Source organism: Leucoraja erinacea, chromosome 5, assembly GCF_028641065.1.
Source record: "Leucoraja erinacea ecotype New England chromosome 5, Leri_hhj_1, whole genome shotgun sequence".
In the NCBI taxonomy this organism is placed as follows: domain Eukaryota; kingdom Metazoa; phylum Chordata; class Chondrichthyes; order Rajiformes; family Rajidae; genus Leucoraja; species Leucoraja erinaceus.
Genome location: NC_073381.1, coordinates 38,710,866 through 38,733,039, shown reverse-complemented (window position 1 = coordinate 38,733,039; position 22,174 = coordinate 38,710,866). Strand labels below are relative to the sequence as shown.

General features: G+C 42.3%; 1 protein-coding gene across 4 annotated transcripts in view; it reads right to left on the bottom strand.

The window, feature by feature from the left end:
• ldah (lipid droplet associated hydrolase) overlaps nt 1-22,174 on the bottom strand; it is a 267,026-nt gene that overhangs the window by 162,951 nt on the left and 81,901 nt on the right. Inside the window, exon 1 of one of the 4 annotated variants that reach the window (XM_055635392.1) lies at nt 1,044-1,064. The exons of the other annotated variants lie outside the window; for them this stretch is intronic. The gene's annotated coding sequence lies outside the window, so the exon portion shown is untranslated. Of the gene's footprint in view, nt 1-1,043; nt 1,065-22,174 lie in introns of those variants that run through there. 4 annotated transcript variants of the gene reach the window in all.

The following is a 22,174-nucleotide window of genomic DNA, read 5'->3' as shown; positions in this document are numbered from 1 at the left end:
TGTCTATCATTGCAAATGTCTAGAATCATGTTTATCTGTAATGTTCCCTCGATTTTAGAAAAAGCTGACATGTACAACTGCACAAGACCAAATATGAAGACCATTCACTCAGTAGCCACCAATTTCTATTAAAAATCAAAGTGCATTAACCGTTTCCTAAATAATTACATTTATGAAACTGAAGTGTGTTTCAAGCTTAGTTTTCCTGAACACTGACTAAAGGTCCCTTTCATAAATAATTCATGGTCTGTATAAGACTTCCTGCTTATTTTGGAGCACACGGTTAGTTAGTTTATCCCACAAACTAAACTGCGCCTTGCTGAAGTTGTGCACAAGCCTAGTACAACCTAGTGACATTTATTATCTTCAGGTCGAATCCAGAAATGGGGTGTTTTTGCTCAAGTTTAACGCACGCTTTTTTACTTGAAGATAAGTTCATGTTCACAGGTTATAGGAGCAGAATTAGGCCATTCGGCCCATCAAGTCTATTTTGTCATTCAATATGACTGATCTGTATTTCGTCTCTCAACCCCATTCTCCTGCTTTCTCGCCATAACCCCAGACATCTTCACTAATCCAGAATAAACACGACAAACCCGCTGTCCTTTGAATGTTCAAGAGTTTACTAACTTCACTCCTTAAAATTATGGATTTAATAATTTTTGATAATGGTGTGTAGTCCTAAATTCTCCAACCAATGAAAATAGTTTCTTACAAATCTACCCTAAAAGTTCCATTTAAGATCTTGAGTGAGGAGCTAAATTACACAGAACAAGCACAACCATAAGCAGTAACTTTTCGAAGCATGGCATTGTGAAGTGCAATTTTAGAATCTTTTCCTCACAAAACGCTGCTCAGTGAGTCTTGGAGAATTACGGTAATAGCCGCTCGTAGGTACTCGGGGCTCTCGTGGACATTTTGCAACATGTTGAAAAAACTTCACGAGCTTACGCCGTTTCCCAAGTACCTGCCGTTAGCGTTACGAGCCGTTAAGAGACGTTCCGAGCTCCGACGTACCCGCTAAGTACATTCTACGTACTTACCATGAGTTTGATTTTTTGATTAACTCAGGAGAGCTCTTGGTAAACTCATATAGGGGGCAGGCCCTTTGGCATGAAACTTTGAAGAACTTCACTGCCTAGCTGACTTAGCTACATGGCAGTTCTGTTTGTAGTATGCTGTGACCTGAAAGGAGCAAGTTTGTTTTTTCTATTACTTTTGTCAAAACCATTTAATAATTTTATTTTTTCTATTATTTTTGTCAAAACCATTTAATAAATATTACTTAGTTAATTTTCTAATTCTGAACATTGTAATGAAAATGCCACATACATTGAACATCCATTTAGAAGGAAAAGAGGTTGAGGCAATGACAGAGAATGGATGGAAGACTGGATCCCCCTCCCAAATATTTGCACATCCTCAATCCTTTTCCACCCGTCACTTTAATTTCATGTTTCATGTATCTTGTGTTTTATGACTGTTGGCAGATCAATTATCGTTTAGTATCGTATCGTAAGAGAAAGAATGACTAGAAAGCCAAGAGAAGTGCTTAGGACCAAGACGTGTGGACAAGGCCGAATAGTGGAAGGGGCCATAAAGATTTGCACCCCATAATTATCCCTCAAACTACTATCGCAATTCTTCCAGTGGCTATTTTTCCATTACAATTCTTACTTAAAACAATACCCGAAAGGGCTGTAAAAAGGGAGACAATGTTTTGGAAAAAGAATGCAATGTGAAAGTAATCAAAATTGAACAAAATTTGTTTAGGTTTGACTAGGTCGGAATACCTATATCATCAGTGTCTTTTTCCCCAGATGGAAATGACAAATATTCAAGGGCATTGTTTTAAGATTGCAGGAGTTTATGAAGCAAATACCTTAACAGTGCAAGGAGCCGAGAATGCACTGCTATGGAAGTGGCGGAGGCAGACACCAGAGCAAAGTTTAAGAAGCATTTAGACATGAACAGGCAGGGTATTGACTGTAATAGACCATGTGTAGGCAGAATGGATACATTTAAGTTGGCATCATGGTTGGCATATGCATGGTGGTCTGAAGGGCTTGATTCTGTGTTGTTCTAATGTACTCTATCCAACACCACAAAAATATTTACAGTTTTTAGGATTGATTTGTCAACATTCTGAGGATACTCCTTTCCCTTTGCAACTATATATTTTTTGGTGCTGTCTCCTAGGCAGAAATAAACTCTCCCCACATTCACTTAGAAATGTTCTTTTAAAATCTTAACGCTCCTACTTCCATTCTCCACAATGTTTCTACAACTATTATCCATTCCACAGACCACTCACACTTCAAACCTTGTTACCCTAGTTATTAAAACCATTCTTCACTCTTATCTTGGTTGTAAAACTTGGAGATATAGTGGGCAACTGCTTTTATATGATCATTAGAAGTTGTGGTTAGACAACATTAGCACGTGGACCTTTTTTTCTGTCAGTCAAAGCTGCTATGACACTGGATTGTAATGATAATTGTTGTTTTTTCTTCATTGCAGTTTTCTTAAATTCACTAATAAAATCTGGATTTAAAAAAGCAGAAAATGCTTGAATTACTGACCAGGTCTGGCCACAAGAAAGTGAATGCTTCAGGTCAATGGCCTTTCAATAGACACCAAAACATTAGAAAGAAAGCAAATTGAAAGTTTCTGAAAAATGGGAGAAGGTGCGGAAAGAAGAAAATGATGCGGGTGCTGGTTGAAAGAGGGTGATAAAGGCCAACGAACACCAGCATTTGGATAGACTGGTTGGAAATAGTCAGCATGGATTTGTGGGGGCGAAATTGTGTCTTACAAATCTGTTGGGATTTTGTTTGGAAAGTTAATCAAGAAGATTGATGAGGACAGGGCGGTGGACATTGTCTATTTTAATTTCAGCAAGGCTTTTCATAATGGTGCATTGCTCTAGAAGGTTACATCACATGGGATCAAGGGTGAGCTACTTAATTGGATACATAATTGGTTCGAGGATAGGAAGCAGAGGGTATTGGCGGAAGTAAAAAAAAAACACAAAATGCTGGAATAACCCAGCAGGTCAGGCAGCATTCATACTAAGTGAACATGGATAGGTGGCATTTCATGTTGTGACTCTTCTTTTGTTTTTCGGACTGGAGGCCTGTGACTAGCATTGTGCCAGAGAGGTTGGCGCTAGATCCTTTGCTATTTATCATTTAATTAAATGCCTTGGATGAGAATGTACAGCAAGTTTGTAGATGAGACTAAAATAGGGGACATCATAGACAGTGAAGAAGATTGTCAAATATTACAGCAGATTCCTGATCAGTTACGAAAGTGGGTTAAGCAATGGCAAATGGTGTTCAATTCAGTTACGTGCAAGGTGTAGCGTCTGGGGATGTCAAACCAGGATAGTACACTCACAGTGAACAACAGGGCTCTCGGGAGTGTTGTAGAACAGAGGGACCTTTAAGTACCAGTACATGGGTGGCACAGTGGGAGCACAGTGGCACAGCTTGTAGAGCTGTTGCCTCACAACACCAGAGACATGGATTCGATCCTGACGTCAGATATTGTCAGTGTGAAATTTGCACATTTGCCCTGTTACCGTGTAGGTTTCCTCACGGTGCTATGGTTTCCTTTCACATCCCAAGAACATGCGAGTTTGTAGGTTCATTTGCTTCTGTAAATTCCCCTTAGTGCGTCAAGAATGGATAGAAAGTGGGATAACATAGAACTAGTGTGAATGGGTGATCGATGGCTGGCGTGGACTCAGTGGGCTAAAGAGCCAATTTTCATGCTGTATCTCTAATCTAATATACATACTTCCCTGAAAGTAGCGTTACAGTAGACAGGGTGGTGAAGAAGCTGTTTGGCATGTTGGCCTTCATCAGTCAGGGCATTGAGTTCAGGAGTTTATTTCAGGAATTATTTATTTTTTGCTTAGCACTATTTGTTGCATTTGTGTATGGCTTATTTGTACTCACACATGGTATGGTTTGACTGGATAGCATGAGAAACAACATATTTTGCTGGATCTCAGAAGAGATGATGGTAATATACAAATACCAGTGGTGCAAAGCATTGATGAGGCCACACGGGAGTATTTTGTACAATTTCGTTCACCCTTGTTACAGTGGTAAACTATGCTCTATCCTTCTCAATGTTCTTATGGAATTTACAGCAATTGACTACCCTTTTCCAAAACCACCTTTCCATTAACTGGCTGGACAGGACTGCTAGCATTTTTTTCCCCATTTAAATTTATCTGACTGTAGCCGTTGAATTACCTGGAAAGGTTTATTTTCCTGCTCCCACATCATTACCTCTCATGTTCCTAAAAAGGCTATCCATGACTGTCTTAGCTTTCACTTACCAGCTGCCCCTTGGTGATGGAATCCAAAACATTTGCAGTATTCATTTCTACCCTGATGACCTTGCATCTCAGTCCCATCTGCCATGACATCGTCTAACTGCTTGTTCACTAAACTCTTTCTATTCCCTAACCATCGACTCAACCATCTCTCCAGTGACTGCCTGACCTCATATCCTTGCCAATACAGAGATTGCCTATTTTAATTTTCCAACATCTTTAACATTGCCCAATATTACCGCCCCTCAGGGTTTGTGCCTTTGAACTGATATTTCAGACCATACATTGCGGCCCAATAAGTCTATGCCAATAGGTCCCATTCCCCTCTCAATGACCTGATGTGAAATTGTGCTCACTACCATTAGTTTGGAGTGCCTTGGAAAGTTGTAGTTAATTAACTACTACTACAGTGATACTACATTACCACAGGTTTTTGCTGTTGAGCAGTGTCAGGGGTCACGGGGAGAAGGCAGGAAAATTGGGATGAGAGGGAAAGACAGATCAGCCATGATTGGATGGTGGAGTAGACAATGGGCCAAATGGCCTAATTCTGCCCCTATCACATATGAAGTAATACAAATTAAAACATTGCTTATTCTTGGAAGTAGGGTGATACTGGCATGTCTGTCTTAATCTAAATTTTGTTGGCCTGACGATGTAGAAGATCATGGATAGCATTCATATAGAAATCAGGCCAGGCATGGTTCCCCACAATGAAATTGCAGAAATCGCTACTTCTGACAATAGCCCATAAAGTAAACATTTCAAGATTGTCATATTCAAAACATGCCACCTCTAACTAGCTAACCTTGTACTGTAACCACAAGGGTATCAGAACCACAAGCTTGTATGCATTAATAGTTCCTACTTTTCAAGCTTACATTTTTGTGTGATCTTTTCCATCTGCCTATGGCGAAGGATATTTTTTGTATGTATCGAGGAATCCTAGCTGTCTTGAGTATACTGTTTCTTCTGTTCCATAAGATTTGCCAAGAAATATACACAATTATGACTTCTTGAACAAAAGAGTAAGTCACCATTATACAACAGTTCCTCATGTGGCAAATCTTAACATTGCTGAGAGAACTAATAAAATGACTACGAGCAAAAGGAACTTCACTCTAAATATTTTGCTTTTCGCCAAAATGTTCAAAATATACATTTCAAGAGCAACATTATCCATGAAGACTATAAGCAACATTATCCATGAAGACTATAATAAAGAATGCCGTGTTGGTTAAGTACTGCAGCTCAGACTCAAGATCGACAGCAATATAATGTTTTTCACACCACTGCACACACTAGACATGGATCCATACATTTGAAAGCCTTGTAATTGAGACTTACAACCTACATCTCCATTACAGCAGGGTAGTCTAAAGGCACAATCAAATGTATCAGCTGAGCAAGATTCTTTCCATGCTGATTTTATCATGTGCCGAGTATTCAAATTCTTGAAGTAAAACATATTTGGTGACAGACTGTAATTTACTTTAGTTCTAAATTATGTTCCATCCTAATCATATCACGCAACAAGATACCAAGTACTAAATCAACTAATGACATGCGAACACACACACACACACACACACAGAGCTATGGTTAAGATTAACTAAAAACCTCCTTGCAGCCAAGCCCAGCAAATTGGATGTCAATATGTCAGTTTCTGCACAGTATGGTTGTAGGATACTGATTTGCGGCTCCTATTCATAACATTGCAGATCACTTTTTTTTTAAATATATCGAAGACTGCTATAAAAGCAAGATAGTGGCTAGGTAGAAGAAAGACAAATAATGTCACGCCAGTCATTTTACAAAACTTGGTCGCCAATGGCAGCTGGAAGGTAGCAAAACCAAAATGAGGTTAATTTTAAACCTGCCGAGGTCAGGAACGCAGTGTGGCACGCTGAAGCATACAAAGCACAAAGAAAAATATAATACAAGATAACCAAAATTAACCCAAAAGAAAATATAGTTTTTCATTTTCTGTCAATATCCTACCACAACATTTCAAACTCTCACCTTCTAATTTTCAATTTTGTAACTGCGTCCGTAAAATGTTTAATGATTACAGGTTGAACTCAGGTTCCTCTGTTAAGAAGTCGATAAGGATTAATGTTTTCTGCAGTGAACTAGAGCAGAGGTGAAACTAAACATCTGTAATAAGGGAACAGCTGACATAAGAAACATTATAGCCAGAGACTGAACATACACTCAACTGGCATGATAACTGCATGAGAGCAAAGAATGATGTGCACTAAGGAGATCTGCTGCTAAGGCTTTGTTATTGTTAGGGGGCCCCCACGTATTTAAAAAAGATTAACCAATTCTATGAGAGGTTTACAAAGAAACTAGCGGGTGCTTTTTACCATGCACAATTCTCACAATTCATTGGTCCTGGTAAATCTTGGACTTGCGGGAGGGACGATAATGAAGTACCAAATAGAAAATTAACTTTAAACAGAAACAGTGAGCTTGATGGTGCTGATAACCACCTACATTGGGGGGTTTATTGGCAACTCTGCAGGCAACTATCACTGTGGCAAATGTAAACGATGCTGCTGAAGTCAGAGGCTGATACTTTTCCCAGCAACGCCCATGGAATCCTCTCATCTCATCCTTTTATATATATAATGAGAACTGTGTTTATAAACCTGTTGCACTGCTGCTGCAAGAAATAACTTCATTGATCTGTTCTGATACTTATGACAATAAAACTCTTGAATCTTGACTACAGTTCGCCTGACGTCTGTAGTAGGAAAATACCAGAGTCTACAGCAGTAGATATTTTATATATATATGTTAATATTTTGTAGTGTAAGAAGGAACTGCAGATGCTGGTTTAAACCAAAGATAGACACAAAGGGACAGGCAGCATCTCTGGAGAGAAGGAATGGGTGACGTTTCGGGTCAAGACCCTTCTTCACTCATATTTTAGGGGGAGGTGATGAGGTAACTCGGCCTCGCGACGCCCGCAGCCGTTGATAACTGCCAGCTGACAACAGCCCTTTAAAGCCGCTAAGGCAAGACGCGTTCGCCCAGGAGCGAGCGTTCACAGCACAGAAGCACCGGCTTTTGACTCTCTGGAAACCCACAGCTGGAATGAGTGCGCGGGAGGTGGGAGGGACACGCAGGCTGTGAGGAGAAAGTTCAGCGGAACTTATGTGGAGAAATTCAGCGCGTGAGGAGTCGCTGCTCTGAGATCTATAGAACAAAGAAGCTACAGCGGAACGCAGCTGTACAATCTTTGTTCTGCAGAACTTTCTCGATATCTCTGCGCCTTTAATCCATAGGTGTGGGGGGGCGGGGCCAGGACGCAGGTGGGCCTGGATTGGTCGGCATGTGTGCATTGTGACGTCAGCAGCTGGTGAGCGCCGTTTAGATTTTTAAAATTGAGTTTTGTGATCAATTTTATTCAAAATCTGAGGAAATAATTGACCAAGGAGTGGATTTCTGAACTCATAAATTAAATCCCTACCAAAATGGTAAGGAGAGAGGGGTGGAAGGGAGAGGGGGAAGAGTGGGGAGGGGGGAGAGAGAGAGGGGGTAGATGGAGGGGGAGAGCAGAGAGAGAGGGGGAAGAGTGGGGAGGGGGGAGAGAGAGGGACGGGGGAGATGGGGAGGGGTGGGGGGATGGGGCTGGGGGGAGATAAGCGGAAAGAATGGGGAGGGAGGGGGAGAGGGTGTAGGGGGAATGGTGGAAGTGGGAGAAAGGGAGGCGGAGGGGGGTAGGGGGGAGTGGTGGAAGGGAGAGTGGTAGGGGAAAGGGGTGGGGGGAGAGAGGGGACTGAGGGGGAACAGAGGGAGAGAGAGAGAGTGGTGGGGGAGGGAGATGGGGTAGGGGACAGAGGGGGAAGAGTGTGGAGGGAAGGGTAGGGGGAGTGGTGGAAGGACAGAGGGGTAGGGGGCAGGGAGAGAGGGGACGATGGGTGGGGGAGAGAGGGAAGGGGGTGGGAGGAGGAGAGGGGGGTGAGGAGAGGGATGGAGATGGAGCGGGGGGGGAGGAGAAGGGGTGGGGGAGGGGAGGGGGAGAGAGGTGTAGGGGAGGGGAGGAGGGAGATGGGGTAGGGGAGAGAGGGGGAAGAGTGTGGAGGGAAGGGGAAAGAGTGAGGAGGGGGAAGGGGGGGGTGGGGGGGAGACGGGGAAGGGGGTGGGGGAGAAAGGGGGTGGGGGAGAGAGGGGGAAGAGGGTGGGGGAGGGAAGGGGGATGGGGGAGAGAGGGATGGGGTGGGAGGAGGAGGGGGAGATGGGGAGGGGGGAGGAGGGAGAGAGGGGAGGGGGAGAGATGTGAGGTGGGAGATGGTGTAGGGGAGGGAGGGGGGGGAAGAGTGTGGAGGGAGGGGGAGAGGGGTGGGGGGAGAGAGGGGAAAGAGTGAGGAGGGAGAGTGGAAGGGGGAGGGGTTGGGGCAGTCCATCTATTCCCCATTCCCTATCACCCTCAATCCTCTTTCTCTATTCCCGCCCGCGTGAGGACGGGCTTCGACACAGGCGGTGGGGGGTGGGGGTGGGGGTGGGGCTGGGGCTGGTGCAAAGGCATATGTAAATGAGATCCATACCGATTGGATATCTGTGAGGGATGGCATTGTGACATCACACGATGGAACGTTCACCAACATTCCATGGGTGAGAGCTGGTTTTCTTTTAACATTTTGAAATTTTTGTGGGGGGGGAAGGCCAAAAACAAAATATCTGAAAATGGAATCAGACAGACAGACAGACAGACAGACAGACAGACAGACAGCCAGACAGCCAGACAGCCAGACAGCCAGACAAACAGACAGACAGACAGACAGACAGACAGACAGACAGACAGACAGACAGACAGACACACAGTTTTAATATATAGATAGATATGATATGAAATGATATATGATGCTCAATTGTGTTCAGATCGGGTGATTGACTTGGCCACTCACGAATTGACCATTTTTTAGTTTTGAAAAGCTTCTTTGTTGCTTCAGCAGTATGTTTGGGATCATTGTCTTGCTGTAGAATGAACCGCCAGCCAATGAGTTTTGAGGCATTTGTTTGAACTTGTGCAGATAGGATGTGTCTATACACTTCATAATTGATTATGCTACTACCATTGGCAGTTGTATCATCAATGATAAATGAGCCAGTAGCTTCAGCAGCCATACATGCCCAGGCCATAACACCCCCACCAACGTGTTTCACAGATGAGATGGTATACTTTGGATCTTGGGCAGTTCCTTCTCTCCTCCATACTTTGCTCTTGCCATCACTCTGATATAAGTTAATCTTCTTCTCATCTGTCCACAAGACTTTTTTCCAGAACTGTGGTTGCTCTTTTAAGTACTTCTTGGTAAACTGTAACCTGGCCATCCGATATTTGCTGCTAACCAGTGGCTTGCATCTTGTAGTGCAGCCTCTGTGTTTCTGTTCATGAAGTCTTCTGCGGACAGTGGTCCTTGACAAATCCATATGTGACTCCTGAAGAGTGATTCTGATCTGTCGGACAGGTGTTTGAGGATTTTTCTTTATTATAGAGAGAATTCTTCTGTAATCAGCTGTGGAGGTCTTCCTTGGCCTGCCAGTCCCTTTGCAATTTGTAAGCTCACCAGTGCTCTCTTTCTTCTTAATGATGTTCCAAACAGTTGATTTTGGTAAGCCTAAGGTTTGGCTGATGTCTCTAACAGCTGTATTCTTATTTCTCAGTCTCCTAATGACTTTTTTGACTTTCATTGACATAATTTTGGTCCTCATGTTGATAAACAGCAATAAATGTTTTCCGAAGGTGATGGAAAAACTGGAGGAATGACTCGGTGCTGAGAGCTCTCTTTTACCTGCATTAAAGAGGCAATTACACACACCTGAGGCAATACAAACACCTGTGAAACTCTGAGTCCCAAACATTATTGTGCCGTGAAATGGAGGGACGATGTATAAACACGGCTGTAATTTCTACATGGTGAAACCAAAATGTACAAAAATACCCTTTAATATAATCTGACAATATGCACTTTAACCACATGTGTTTTTTTACAAATCTCAAATTGTGGAGTACAGAGGCAAATAAATAAATGACAATGATTCCTAGTGTACTGCTAAAGCAACAAAGGAGTTTTTCAAAGCCAAAAAATGGTCAATTCTTGAGTGGCCGTCAATCACCAGATGTGAACCCAATTGAGCATGCCTTTTCTATGCTGAAGAGAAAACTGAAGGGGACTAGCCACTGAAACAAGCATAAGTTAAAGATGGCTGCAATACAGGCCTGGCAGAGCATCACTGGAGACGACACCCAGCAACTGGTGATGTCCATGAATTGCAGACTTGAAGCAGTCATTGCATGCAAAGGATATGCAACAAAATACTAAACGTGACTACGTTCATTTACATGACATGTCTGTGTCCCAAACATTATGGTGCCCGGAAATGGGGGGACTATGTATAAACACTGCTGTATTTTCTGCATGGTGAAACCAAAATGTATAAAAATACCTTTTAATAAAATCTGACAATGTGCACTTTAACCGCATGTAATTTTTTCTATCACACATCTCAAATTATGGAGTACAGAGGCAAATAAATATATGATGGGTCTTTGGCCCAAACATTATGGAGGGCCCTGTAGGATCATCCATGTTGGTAGGAATATTTGTTCTACGAATAATAAACCTGGAAAAGTACTCTGGTCTATTATTTGATCCCATCTAGGGGCAGTTCTTACAGAAGCAAAGCAAAGCAAATGTGGGAGTATTCATGATCAAAGTTTTTTTTTTAGAGATTTACACAAGGAATTGTTTCGAATACTGCATGCACTTTCTTCCTTGATTCTCCTGTTCCAAAGCTCAGCATTTATTATTTTTACTTCTTGTAAATGCTACCTGATAAAAGTTATTTGTAACACCAGACAGTTAAAAACTCACTGAATGACCTGCTGTCCATCTGTGAAATATTTTTAACATATAATCTATGCATAACTAAAACTCTGATCTTGTGCTCTCCGGTTTGTGCGTTTTTTCTATTTTGCACAAAAACGGTACGCGAATGCGCTACAATTTTTCGCCAGCTCACTCGCCCACCGTTCTCCTGTGCTGCGATTGCAACAAGTTTCGTTCCGATCGGTGGCATTTCGTAAAAGTTAGTGAGGTTTAAAAATCTTAGATCGATCTCCTCTCCTACCAGTCAGCACTGCGCATCTCTTCCCCTGTCACTCCGCGGGACGGTCCGCCCCTTCCCGCGCTATCGCTTCTTTACTGGAGCTGAGGAACGCTCTGGATGGCCGGCAGAGGTCTACAACCAGATACAATTTTCGGAAGGACCGGAAACGGCCCAGCCCAGCACGGCTCGGGACAATGTCGCCAAACGGAAAGCGGCAGAGGAGAGCGTCCAGCACCCGCTGCGAGTCCCAAATGCACCGCCATCACAACGCCCCGCAGCTCCAGCCCCATACCCTCTGGTACCCCTCGCTGGCTCCTGCCCCATCCCCCGTGATACCCCCGTCTTCCCCATGGCTCTTCCCCGTCTTTTCTCTGAGCTCTCCACCAATTAGCATTAACTATCTCAGCTTGTATTACACACAAGTATTGGTCAAAACTATTAAAAAAAAACAATATTGATATTCTAGTAGAAGTCTGATCATTCCCTGCCTTCCTAATATGTCTCTTAAATGCCACGATCGTATCTGCACCATGTCTCCTGGCATCGTGTTCCAGGCATCCACCATCTCCCTTAAACTTGCCCTGCATATCTCCTTTACATATGCCCTCTTGTCTTAAAGCTATACCATCTAGTCTTTGATATTTCCATCCGACCATATATCCTTTTAATACCTCTGATACATTTAATCGGGTTTCCCCTCAACCTCCCATGTTCCTGAGAAAACAATCCAAGTCTGTCCAACCTCTCCTTATAGCTAGTCCAGGCAGCATTTGGTCACACCTACAGGGACAGGCCTTTTCAATTATTATGAACTATAGCCATGTCATGTTATCAGATATTAAAAGAGTTATGGTTCCCATGCATGTTATCAGTGTTATATTATAATTCTTTGACTTGCAAATATTGAGTAATAACCTAAGGGGCAGCATGAATATCACAAAAACTGAAAAGTGTTAAAATATCATCAAAGCAACCATAAACATAACTTTTAATTAGAAAATGTTCATGTAAGAATTTGCAAACAGCATATTTCTGCATAGTAGGGCAGACTACAAACATAGGGGCGTTGTTCTAAACATAACCATTTGGCTTTAGATTTCATCATGGAAAATAAAATCAAGCAATAGTCAGTGCTGAGCGATCATACAACCATTTATCACCTGACAAACCTAAGAGGACCCCATGAATTTATTTGTGGAAGGGAACCTGTGTCCGCTCTTTGTACTAAACCTTGCAGACTGACCCTTATGGCACCCTTTCATTCATCAATATCTCAGAGAAAATTGGAAGTTTTATGTTGTCTGAAGCAACCACAAAAGATGTGAAAACAAGAGACAAATGCAGCACAGATCCATTAAAATATTAGCAGGAATGTGTCCCATAAAAGTTTGAGATTTTAAGTTGTTCCAGCTAGTACTATTCACTGACCACAAGTTTGGACACATCTATTATTCATAGTTTCCTTGCTATTGGATAAAACTGATGCACCTGCGCCAAAAAAAGAAGAAAATATAAGCAGAAGAACTTGATGTTTAGCGTTGAAAGAACTTTACCAAAAAGGCAAAAACAAAATAAAGGAAGTGCATTACACAGAAACCGGCTGGGATCCATATTGAGACAGCCAACTTTGTCTGATATGAAATGATGCAAAACTTTTTACTAAATCACAACAGTCTACTTTAAAAAAAATACTCAAAGGTTTATCTGACAGCAGAAAAAAATACAGTGAAACCAGAGCAATGAAACCAGGCTAATATGTGAATAGTAAACTTTCAAAAGAATATCAGCCTCACAGGAATGCACATTGTCATAGATTTACTGTATGTCATGCAAAACCAACTGCAGTATCAAACTAAAAAGCTGAAAAATCTTCATTTCGACACTTTAGTTTCTTAATGGATATACTGGCTAGATCTGTGATCTTTTAAAAAAAATATTTATATAACCTCTCCTTTTAGCTAAAAATTTCATACTGAATAAGAATCCCATTTGCATTCCACAGCAGAGAGCCTTTAGTGGTGGCCTTGTCTTATTTCTTGACAAAAGTCACAAAAAGGACACAACTATACAAGATAAAACAAGTACATTCAAACAGAGTTCAAAAGAATTTAGTGACTACTGTAACTAACGGTAATCGCTCAGCACCCTATGTACGTTATTTAAATACACACCAAAGTTGTGGAACTGTAATTGTTTCATCATCTATGGTCATTCCCCTACTTTCCTCAAGTTTTCACCAGACAATCCTGTAATGTTTAATGTAAACCATTTCTAAAAGTGGTATTATTGCCTTAAATATTCCTCTTATTTTTCCATTACATCGTTTTTCTGAAGGCAGCAATACATGTTGGAGTAACATTCCAACCAACATCCTTTTTGCTCATCCCTCCTTTGGGACTCTAAACTAAAGCTCTAAACTGTGATGATGAGGAACATCAGCAAAGTAACCAATTATTTGTGTGTATCCGTACCGTCTCCTTAAATGCCATCCATACATAAACATTTCCAGTAAGGATTACTAAATGCTGATAGCTTTGGCTATCATGTGCCGAGTATATGGTCATCTTATGGTAGGCGGCGCGGCTCTGGCCAGCAGCGGCCTCTGCAGCCTGTCCGCGTTTTTATTATTTTTGTCTGTGTTTTTATGTAGTGTTTGTTATTTTATGTTGGGGTGTGTGTGTGGGGGGGCGGGGGTAGGGTGGGAGGGCGGGGGGGAACTTTTTGAATCTCTCCCTGCACTGGAGACCCGACCTTTTCTCGTCGGGTCTCAGTCGTCGTTGAGGCCGCAACGAGGAGCGGCCTCCAACAGGAAGAGACCGGGGACTCAGGTGTCGACTCACCGTTGCCGTCGCGGAGCTGGCCGGGTCCGGAGAGGTGGAGGAGCGCTGCTGCTGCTGATGCTGTTGCTGCTGCTGCTGCTGCTGCTGCCGGAGAGTCGGAGGCTCGCTACAGGTCTGTGGACGACGGCGCCGGGAGCCCGCGGATCCCTGGAGGGAGACCGCTTTTCGGGGCTTCTGCGGCGGCGACTTCTCCCGCCCGAGTTGCGGGGTCGAAGAGCTCCTGGAGCGGGGCCTAGCACCGCTGCCCCGCGCGGCTGGAATGGCCGCGGACTTTGCGAGCGCACACCGGGGGCTCTAACACCAAGACCCGGTGTGCGACCTCGCATCACCCGGCGTGGCTTTAATGGCCGCGGGACAATCGCCATCGCCAGCCGGGGGCTATGACTTTGACTCTGACATCGGGGGGCAGGGGGGGGGGGAGAGTGCAGTGGAGAGATAAGTTTATTTGGCCTTCCATCACAGCTATGTGATGGATGTTTATGTTAAATGTAATTATGTTGTGTCTGGGGTCTATTTGTGTGTAATGTATGGCTGCAGAAACGGCATTTCGTTTGGACCTCCAGGGGTCCAAATGACAAATAAATTGACTCTGACTCTGACTCTGACTCTGATCTTCCCAGCCCCAATGTCCTTGCATCACTGCTTTGTCAAAAATAAACAAATTTTGCATTTAAAATCACATCTGAGCAGTCTGGGGACTTTGGTAGTCATATTACTTTCAACACCACGGTGCATCATTGCTAAAAATGTTGGGTCAACAGATGAGATCCTGGAACAACTCTCTCAATAACTCAGCTGAAGTCAATATTTTTGGAAATGAAGAAGCTAAACTGAATATCTGAACAAGTTAATAAGTTCAGTATGTTAAACTTTAACTGGAATTAGAGTGGTATTGTCTGGAGCATAATTAATAGTTTGCTGCAAAATTGCATGTTATTTAAAAGAGAGCTTTAAACATTATATTTTTAATTTCCTTCAACCTTAAAAGTCACAGTATTCAGGTGAACAATAACTTAGATAATTAATTGTGATGTACATGAATAATGCACAGCTATACAAAGCTTTCAGACTTACTGTATGTGGCTGCATCTGTTTAAGACAGGTATGTGCATTAACTCTAGAGAATTGAAATAAAAACAATGTTATCCTTTAACAGCTGGCATGCATGGTCGTTGAATTTTTCTTGGGCCAAAAATCTACACACTGCGCAATGGATCAAGGCTGAATTTAAACAGCCAGTTATTTACAACAGAGGAGGTGCGGTGAGATCATTGACATCAACGGAAAGGATTTCCAATGGGGGCTGGTCTGTTACAGCTGACTTCTTGCAAACTGAGGTCAGGAATGAGGGGAACCAAATATGATCACTAACCTCTGTATGCTGGAAGCAGTTGAACAGTGGGCACACCTCATAATGGTGTTTGGTCCAGTTTCATGACATAGTGGTGGAAAAGAGAGGAAGCCTGATTATATTTGCCACTAACATCAACAGCTGTAGCTGCTGGCTCAGATTAAAGGTTGTGCTTTACCATATTTTGGTAGATCTTCTTATGTTAGCACCTTGGAATTGATGATGACTAGCCTCATTCAGTCCGGTGGGTTCTGAAGTGACTGACAACTTGAAAATAGGACTTGTTCCCCTTGAGAAGCTGAATGGGGTGGGTTGTGGTGCACGATGTTCCTATTAACAATAGACTTCTAAATACTCCTGAGCTCAAGATTACCAGGTCCAAACAAAAGCTCCTCTCCAATCATGATTGACACAGTCAAGGGCTTCTTTCAGTCAAAAACGACCAAGAGATCAAGGCTAATTCCCGCATTTTTCCTGGTTGTCACATGATGATCACATCAACTCTGAATGGATGCAAGCCACAATGGAACTTCAAGACTGGAAGGAAGAGCAGATTGGAGAGGGCTCTTGCACAAACTTTCCTTGCGGCAAATTGTAAAGAAACAATTCTGGATCTGTGGCAATTGTGTTAGTCTCCTTTCTTGAAGAAATAATACCATGAATATGTATCTGTAGCGCCTCGCCAATAAGATTTATAACTTCAGCAGTGATGTCACTTGGACTGAAGGCATTTGGTACTCTTGGATATGCATAACTTCACCACTTTCACATTAGTATGCATCCCAATTGTACCAATATTAAGAAAGGAGCCCAGATTTTCACAAATTGACAAAGTGCTGCATCAAAAATAGATTTAATGCATCAGGAAAATATAATTGCCACAGTTATGACGTTGGCAAAGGATCACAGTTGTTGCGATCAGTATGACTGCAATCTATTATTGCTAGCAGAAGTGAAGAGTAAGGGTGTAGAAAGGAACTGTAGATGCTAGTTTACACCGAAGATAGATACAATATGAAGTGGCAGAGTTAATCAGTGGGACAGGTAGCATAGAAACATAGAAACATAGAAAATAGGTGCAGGAGTAGGCCATTCGGCCCTTCGAGCCTGCACCGCCATTCAATATGATCATGGCTGATCATCCAACTCAGTATCCCGTACCCGCTTTCTCTCCATACCCCCTGATCCCCTTAGCCACATGGGCCACATCTAACTCCCTCTTAAATATAGCCAATGAACTGGCCTCAACTACCCTCTGTGGCAGAGAGTTCCAGAGATTCACCACTCTCTGTGTGAAAAAAGGCCAGCATTTCTGGATAGAAGGAAGGGGTGATGTTTCGGATTGAAGTCTGAAGAATCTCGATCCGAAACATCACCCATTCTTTCTATCCGGAGATGCTGCCTGTCCTGTGAGTTACTCCAGCATTTTGTGTCTATCTTTGAAGAGCAAGGGTGACTGGCAGAGATAACCAGCCCAGATTGAGAATGGGCACAGGTATATTTCAACAAACGCATTCACAATAAAAGTGTGCTATATTAAGATTTGCTTATGCAAATACAAGAAAAGTATTTTTAAAGTCAATTTACTTAAAGTATCAAACAGCAAACTGTTGGAGGAACTCAGGTAGCATCGATGGAATGAAATGGACAGATGACATTTCAGGTCGGGACCCTTCTTCAGACTGACAGGCGACATTTCCGATCGAGGCCCTTCTTTTCATTTTCAGGATATATATTATTCTGTGTAACGTTAAAGTAATTTATACTCTCTGAATTTTTACATCATGACAAAGATAATAACAGTAGCATAGCTGAGCGTGGGTCAACATTTTTACCCTCTGAAATTCCAACTCACAATCTGACTGAATATTTTGGAAAGAAAAAAATGTAAGAGGTAAAGAAAAAGAAAAATTGTAGAAATAGTAAAAGAAAAACCACCAGGTTAACAAAATATTCATCTAAATGAATCAAAATATAAACTTGGTGAATTAATGCCAAAATTAAATATCTAAAAATAGAAACTGAATGGTGCCTATTTCATTCACTTGGATTTTTTCATCAATGTTACTTTTGAGCCAGAAATAACCCATTATTTAATGCTAAAGCTAGTCAGTAAAATAGCACATATCAGATATCCAGTCTATTTTCTTTTAAAAATGAGACATTATACCAAATTCTTTAATCTAAGGTTCAAACTACTAATAGGATGAATTCTATGATTTCTTTATTTCTGTGGGACACGATTGACTCATACTCACACTCAAAACACATTGCTTCTTCCTGTAGTCAGCACACAAAAAATGTTCTACTTTGACATAATAGAAGTAGATGTGGGAAATGTGGTATCAAGACAGTAAACTGTACTCACCACTCATGACAGAGTGAAACAGCACAGAAACAGGCCCTTTGGCCTGACTCGTCCATGCTAAGCAAGATGCCCAGTCTGAAGAAGGGTTCCAACCTGAAACATCGTCTATCCATTCCCTCCACAGATTCTGCTTTACCTGCCGAGTTACTCCTGAACTTTGTGCTTTGCTCAAGATTCAAGCATCTGCAATTATTCATATCTCCCATGTGCCTATCTAAGTTAGTCCCATTTGGCCATGTTTGATTAATTTCCCTCTTAATCATTCTTATCCATGTGCCTGACCAAGTGGTTTTGAAATGTTAATGGCATAGTTTCCTACTTGGATCTCCACCAGCATCTGTTTCTCAAGTAGATTTAGAACTTCCTTATTTCCTATTCTTTCCTACCCATTTCCAAATATTCCCTTCCTTGATGTCCCCTCTCTCCATTTCAATGTGTAGGCTGGTGACCAGCTGGTGACCATCTTTTTTTCCCCACATCCACGGATTTCAGGACTTTATTGTTTGTCCATTCCATTTCCCATGTTTCTCTTCTTATCCCTTCTCCACAGGTCCAGAACTAGGATAGGATTCCCTTGGTCCTCATTTTCTACCCAATTTACTTCCACACCGATCACCCTCTGCAGTTTCTAAACATTCCAACATGTTGTAACAACCAAACACATCTTGCACTCCCCTTCCAGAATTCCAAAGGAATCTTCCCTTCTTATTCTCTTGAAATTATTCCAATAACCATTCACCTTCCCAGAGCATCACCCTGTGAAATTGCAGCAGATGCTATAATTGGTTTTATTTAATCCTCCCCTGGCTTCCAGAATCATCATCACTGTTTTCCTTGTAAAGCAGTGATTACTATTCTCAATTGATACAGGATTTTCATTGCTTGCAATGGCATCATTTCCATTCTTGGGAGACAAAACAAATCAATTTGCAAAACACTTCCATTGAGTCCTCAAGATTGACACTAAGTTTCCATACAACCATCATTTTAATTCTCCCCCCATATCCCAACTCTGCCATGTCAATTTGTGGCCTTCTACACCGTTTCAATGTACTTCAACATACAGCAACAAATCAAAACCTTATTTTCTGATGAGACATTAATGGTCTAGAATTATAATGGAATTCAAAAGAAAGAAAAATGACATTATGGGCATTTTCATTTCAGATTTCCAGCATAAAGTGCCTTCCATAATGTTTGGGACAAAGAACCATCATTTATTTATTTGCCTCTGCACTCCACAATTTAAGATTTGTTATTAAAAAAAAATCACATGTGGTTAAAGTGCACAGTCAGATTTTATTAAAGGGTATTTTTATACATTTTGGTTTCACCATGTAGAAATTACAGCTGTGATTATACATAGTCCCCCCATTTCAGGGCACCATAATGTTTGGGACACTTGGCTTCACAGGCATTTGTAATTGCTCAGGTGTGTTTTAATTGCCTCCTTAATGCAGGTATAAGAGAGCTCTCAGCACCTATTATTTCCTCCAGTCTTTCCATCACCTTTGGAAACTTTTATTGGTGTTTATCAACATGAGGACCAAAGTTGTGTCAATGGAAGTCAAAGAAGCCATTGTGAGACTGAGAAACAAGAATACAAACTGTTAGAGACATCAGCCAAACCATAGGCTTACCAAAATCAACTGTTTGGAACATCATTAAGAAGAAAGAGAGCACTGGTGAGCTTACTAATCACAAAGGGACTGGCAGGCTAAGGAAGACCACCATAGCTGATGACAGAAGAATTCTCTCTATAATAAAGAAAAATCCCCAAACACCTGTCCGCCAGATCAGAAACACTCTTCAGGTGTGGATTTGTCGATGACCACTGCCTGTAGAAGACTTCATGAACAGAAATACAGAGGCTACACTGCAAGTTGCAAACCACTGGTTAGCCACATAAATAGGATGGCCAGGTTACAGTTTGCCAAGAAGTACTTAAAAGAGCAACCACAGTTCTGGAAAAACATCGTGGACAGATGAGACGAAAATTAACTTATATTAGAGTGATGGCAGCAAAATATGGAGAGAAAGTATGAACATCCAAAGCATGTCACCTCATCTGTGAAACATGGTGGTGGGGGTGTTTTGGCCTGGGCATGTATGGCTGCTGAAGGTACTGGCTTACTTATCTTCATTGTTGACACAATTGCTGATGGTAAGTTGAAGTTCAACATCAAATTTATTTGTCACATGCACCATAAGGTGCAGTGAAATGTAATTTACCATGCAGCGTTACAATTAAAAACGGACACAATACACAACATAATTCAACAGACATCCACCACAGCATTCTTCACTGTGGTGGAAGGCAATACAGTTCAGACAGTCTTCCTCCTCCTCCCTTGTTCACCTTTGGCCAGGGCCCCGAACCTCCATAGTCGCCATTACGGACTGCCCGATGTTCAAGCCCTCTGGTCGGGATGGACGGAACGCCAACGTCGGGACAGGTCGGGCACACCCATAACTCCCAAATTGGTCACCTCCTTACAGGAGACCGCGGCTTCAAGATGTTGTAGGCCGCAGGCCGGTGATCAGAGCTCTTCTCTGGTGACCCCCGGCGAGGGATCGCCCGCTGCACGATGGAAGATCCGCTCCACGCCTGCGCCAGAAGCTCCACAGACCGAGGCTCCAAGATGTTGTAGGCCACAGACCAGCGATCGGAGCGCTTCTCTGGCAACACCCGGCAAGGGGTCGCCCTGCTCCGCGATGTTAAAGTCCCCGCTGTGCCGCTGCTGAAGCTCTGGCTCCGACTCTGGGAAAGGCCGCACCAAACCAGCTACAAGGCCGCGAGGAGGAAGGCGAAGAAGCGACTAGGTAGAAAGTTGCATCTCCGTCGAAGTAGGTGCCTGAAAACGGTTTCCCCCTATTCTCCCCCACCACCCATAAACACAAGACATGCAGAGAAACACTAAAACATACTTTTGGATATAATAAAAAAAACAAAAAAAGTAAAAACAACGAACCTGCTGCAGGGAGGCAGCCGACATGAAGCGCCACCGGAACCAGAATAATTAGTATATAATTAGTAGCATAATTAATTCTGAAGTGTATAGACACATCCTATCTGTTCAAGTTCAAGCAAATGTCTCAAAACTCATTGGCCGGTGGTTCATTCTATAGCAAGACAATGATCCCAAACATACTACTAAAGAGACAAATGAGTTTTTCAAAGCTAAAGAATGGTAAATTCGTGAGTGGCCAAGTCAAGTGCCGATCTGAACCCAATTGAGCATGCCTTTTATACGCTGAAGAGAAAACTGAAGGGACTAGCCCCCAAAACAAGCATAAGCTAAAGATGGCTGCAATACAGGCCTGGCAGAGCATCACCAGAGAAGACACCCAGCAACTGGTGATGTCCATGAATCGGAAAATAATAAACATGATTACTTTCATTTACATGACATTGCTTTGTCCCAAACATTATGGTGCCCTGAATTGGGGGAACTATGTATAAACACTGCTGTAATTTCTACATGGGGGGTGAAACTAAAATGTATAAAAATGGCCTTTATTAAAATCTGACAATGTGCACTTTAACTACATGTGATTTTTTTTTCTTTTACAAATCTCAAATTGTACAGTATAGAGGCAAATAAATAAATGATGGGTCTTTGGCCCAAACATTATGGAGGGCACTGTACCTTGTACACACCTTTGGTGTTTTCAGGTAATCATTCTTCCTTTTCACCATGAGTAGGGTTTCAATACAATGCTCTCCTTTGCCTCTTAAACCTACGTTCTACGCATTACACGTCTTCTCCTTACATATATGCCTTTCCTCCCCGCTTTCATCGAATTTGCCATTCGACATATTCCTAGTAAGGACAGTGTAGATTGGTTAACACACACTAACCAATTGTACCGCTTTATTAGTCGAAGCTCCGCCTACTATGCAGTTTAGATTATCAGAACTCATCTCATGCTGTCAGTCGAATGTACTGTAAGTGATCTTTAATAAAACTACGTTGTACTATGTTGTGTGAATGACTGGGTCATTTACAGACAGCTGTATTATCATTGCTGCAACAACATCAGGTCCCACAAGTTAGAAAGCAGAATGTGTTTCAACAAGTTTGCGCAAGGTGATGAACCGTGAAGTGCACCTTCCAGAAAAACTGGGCCCAAAGCAAAGCAAA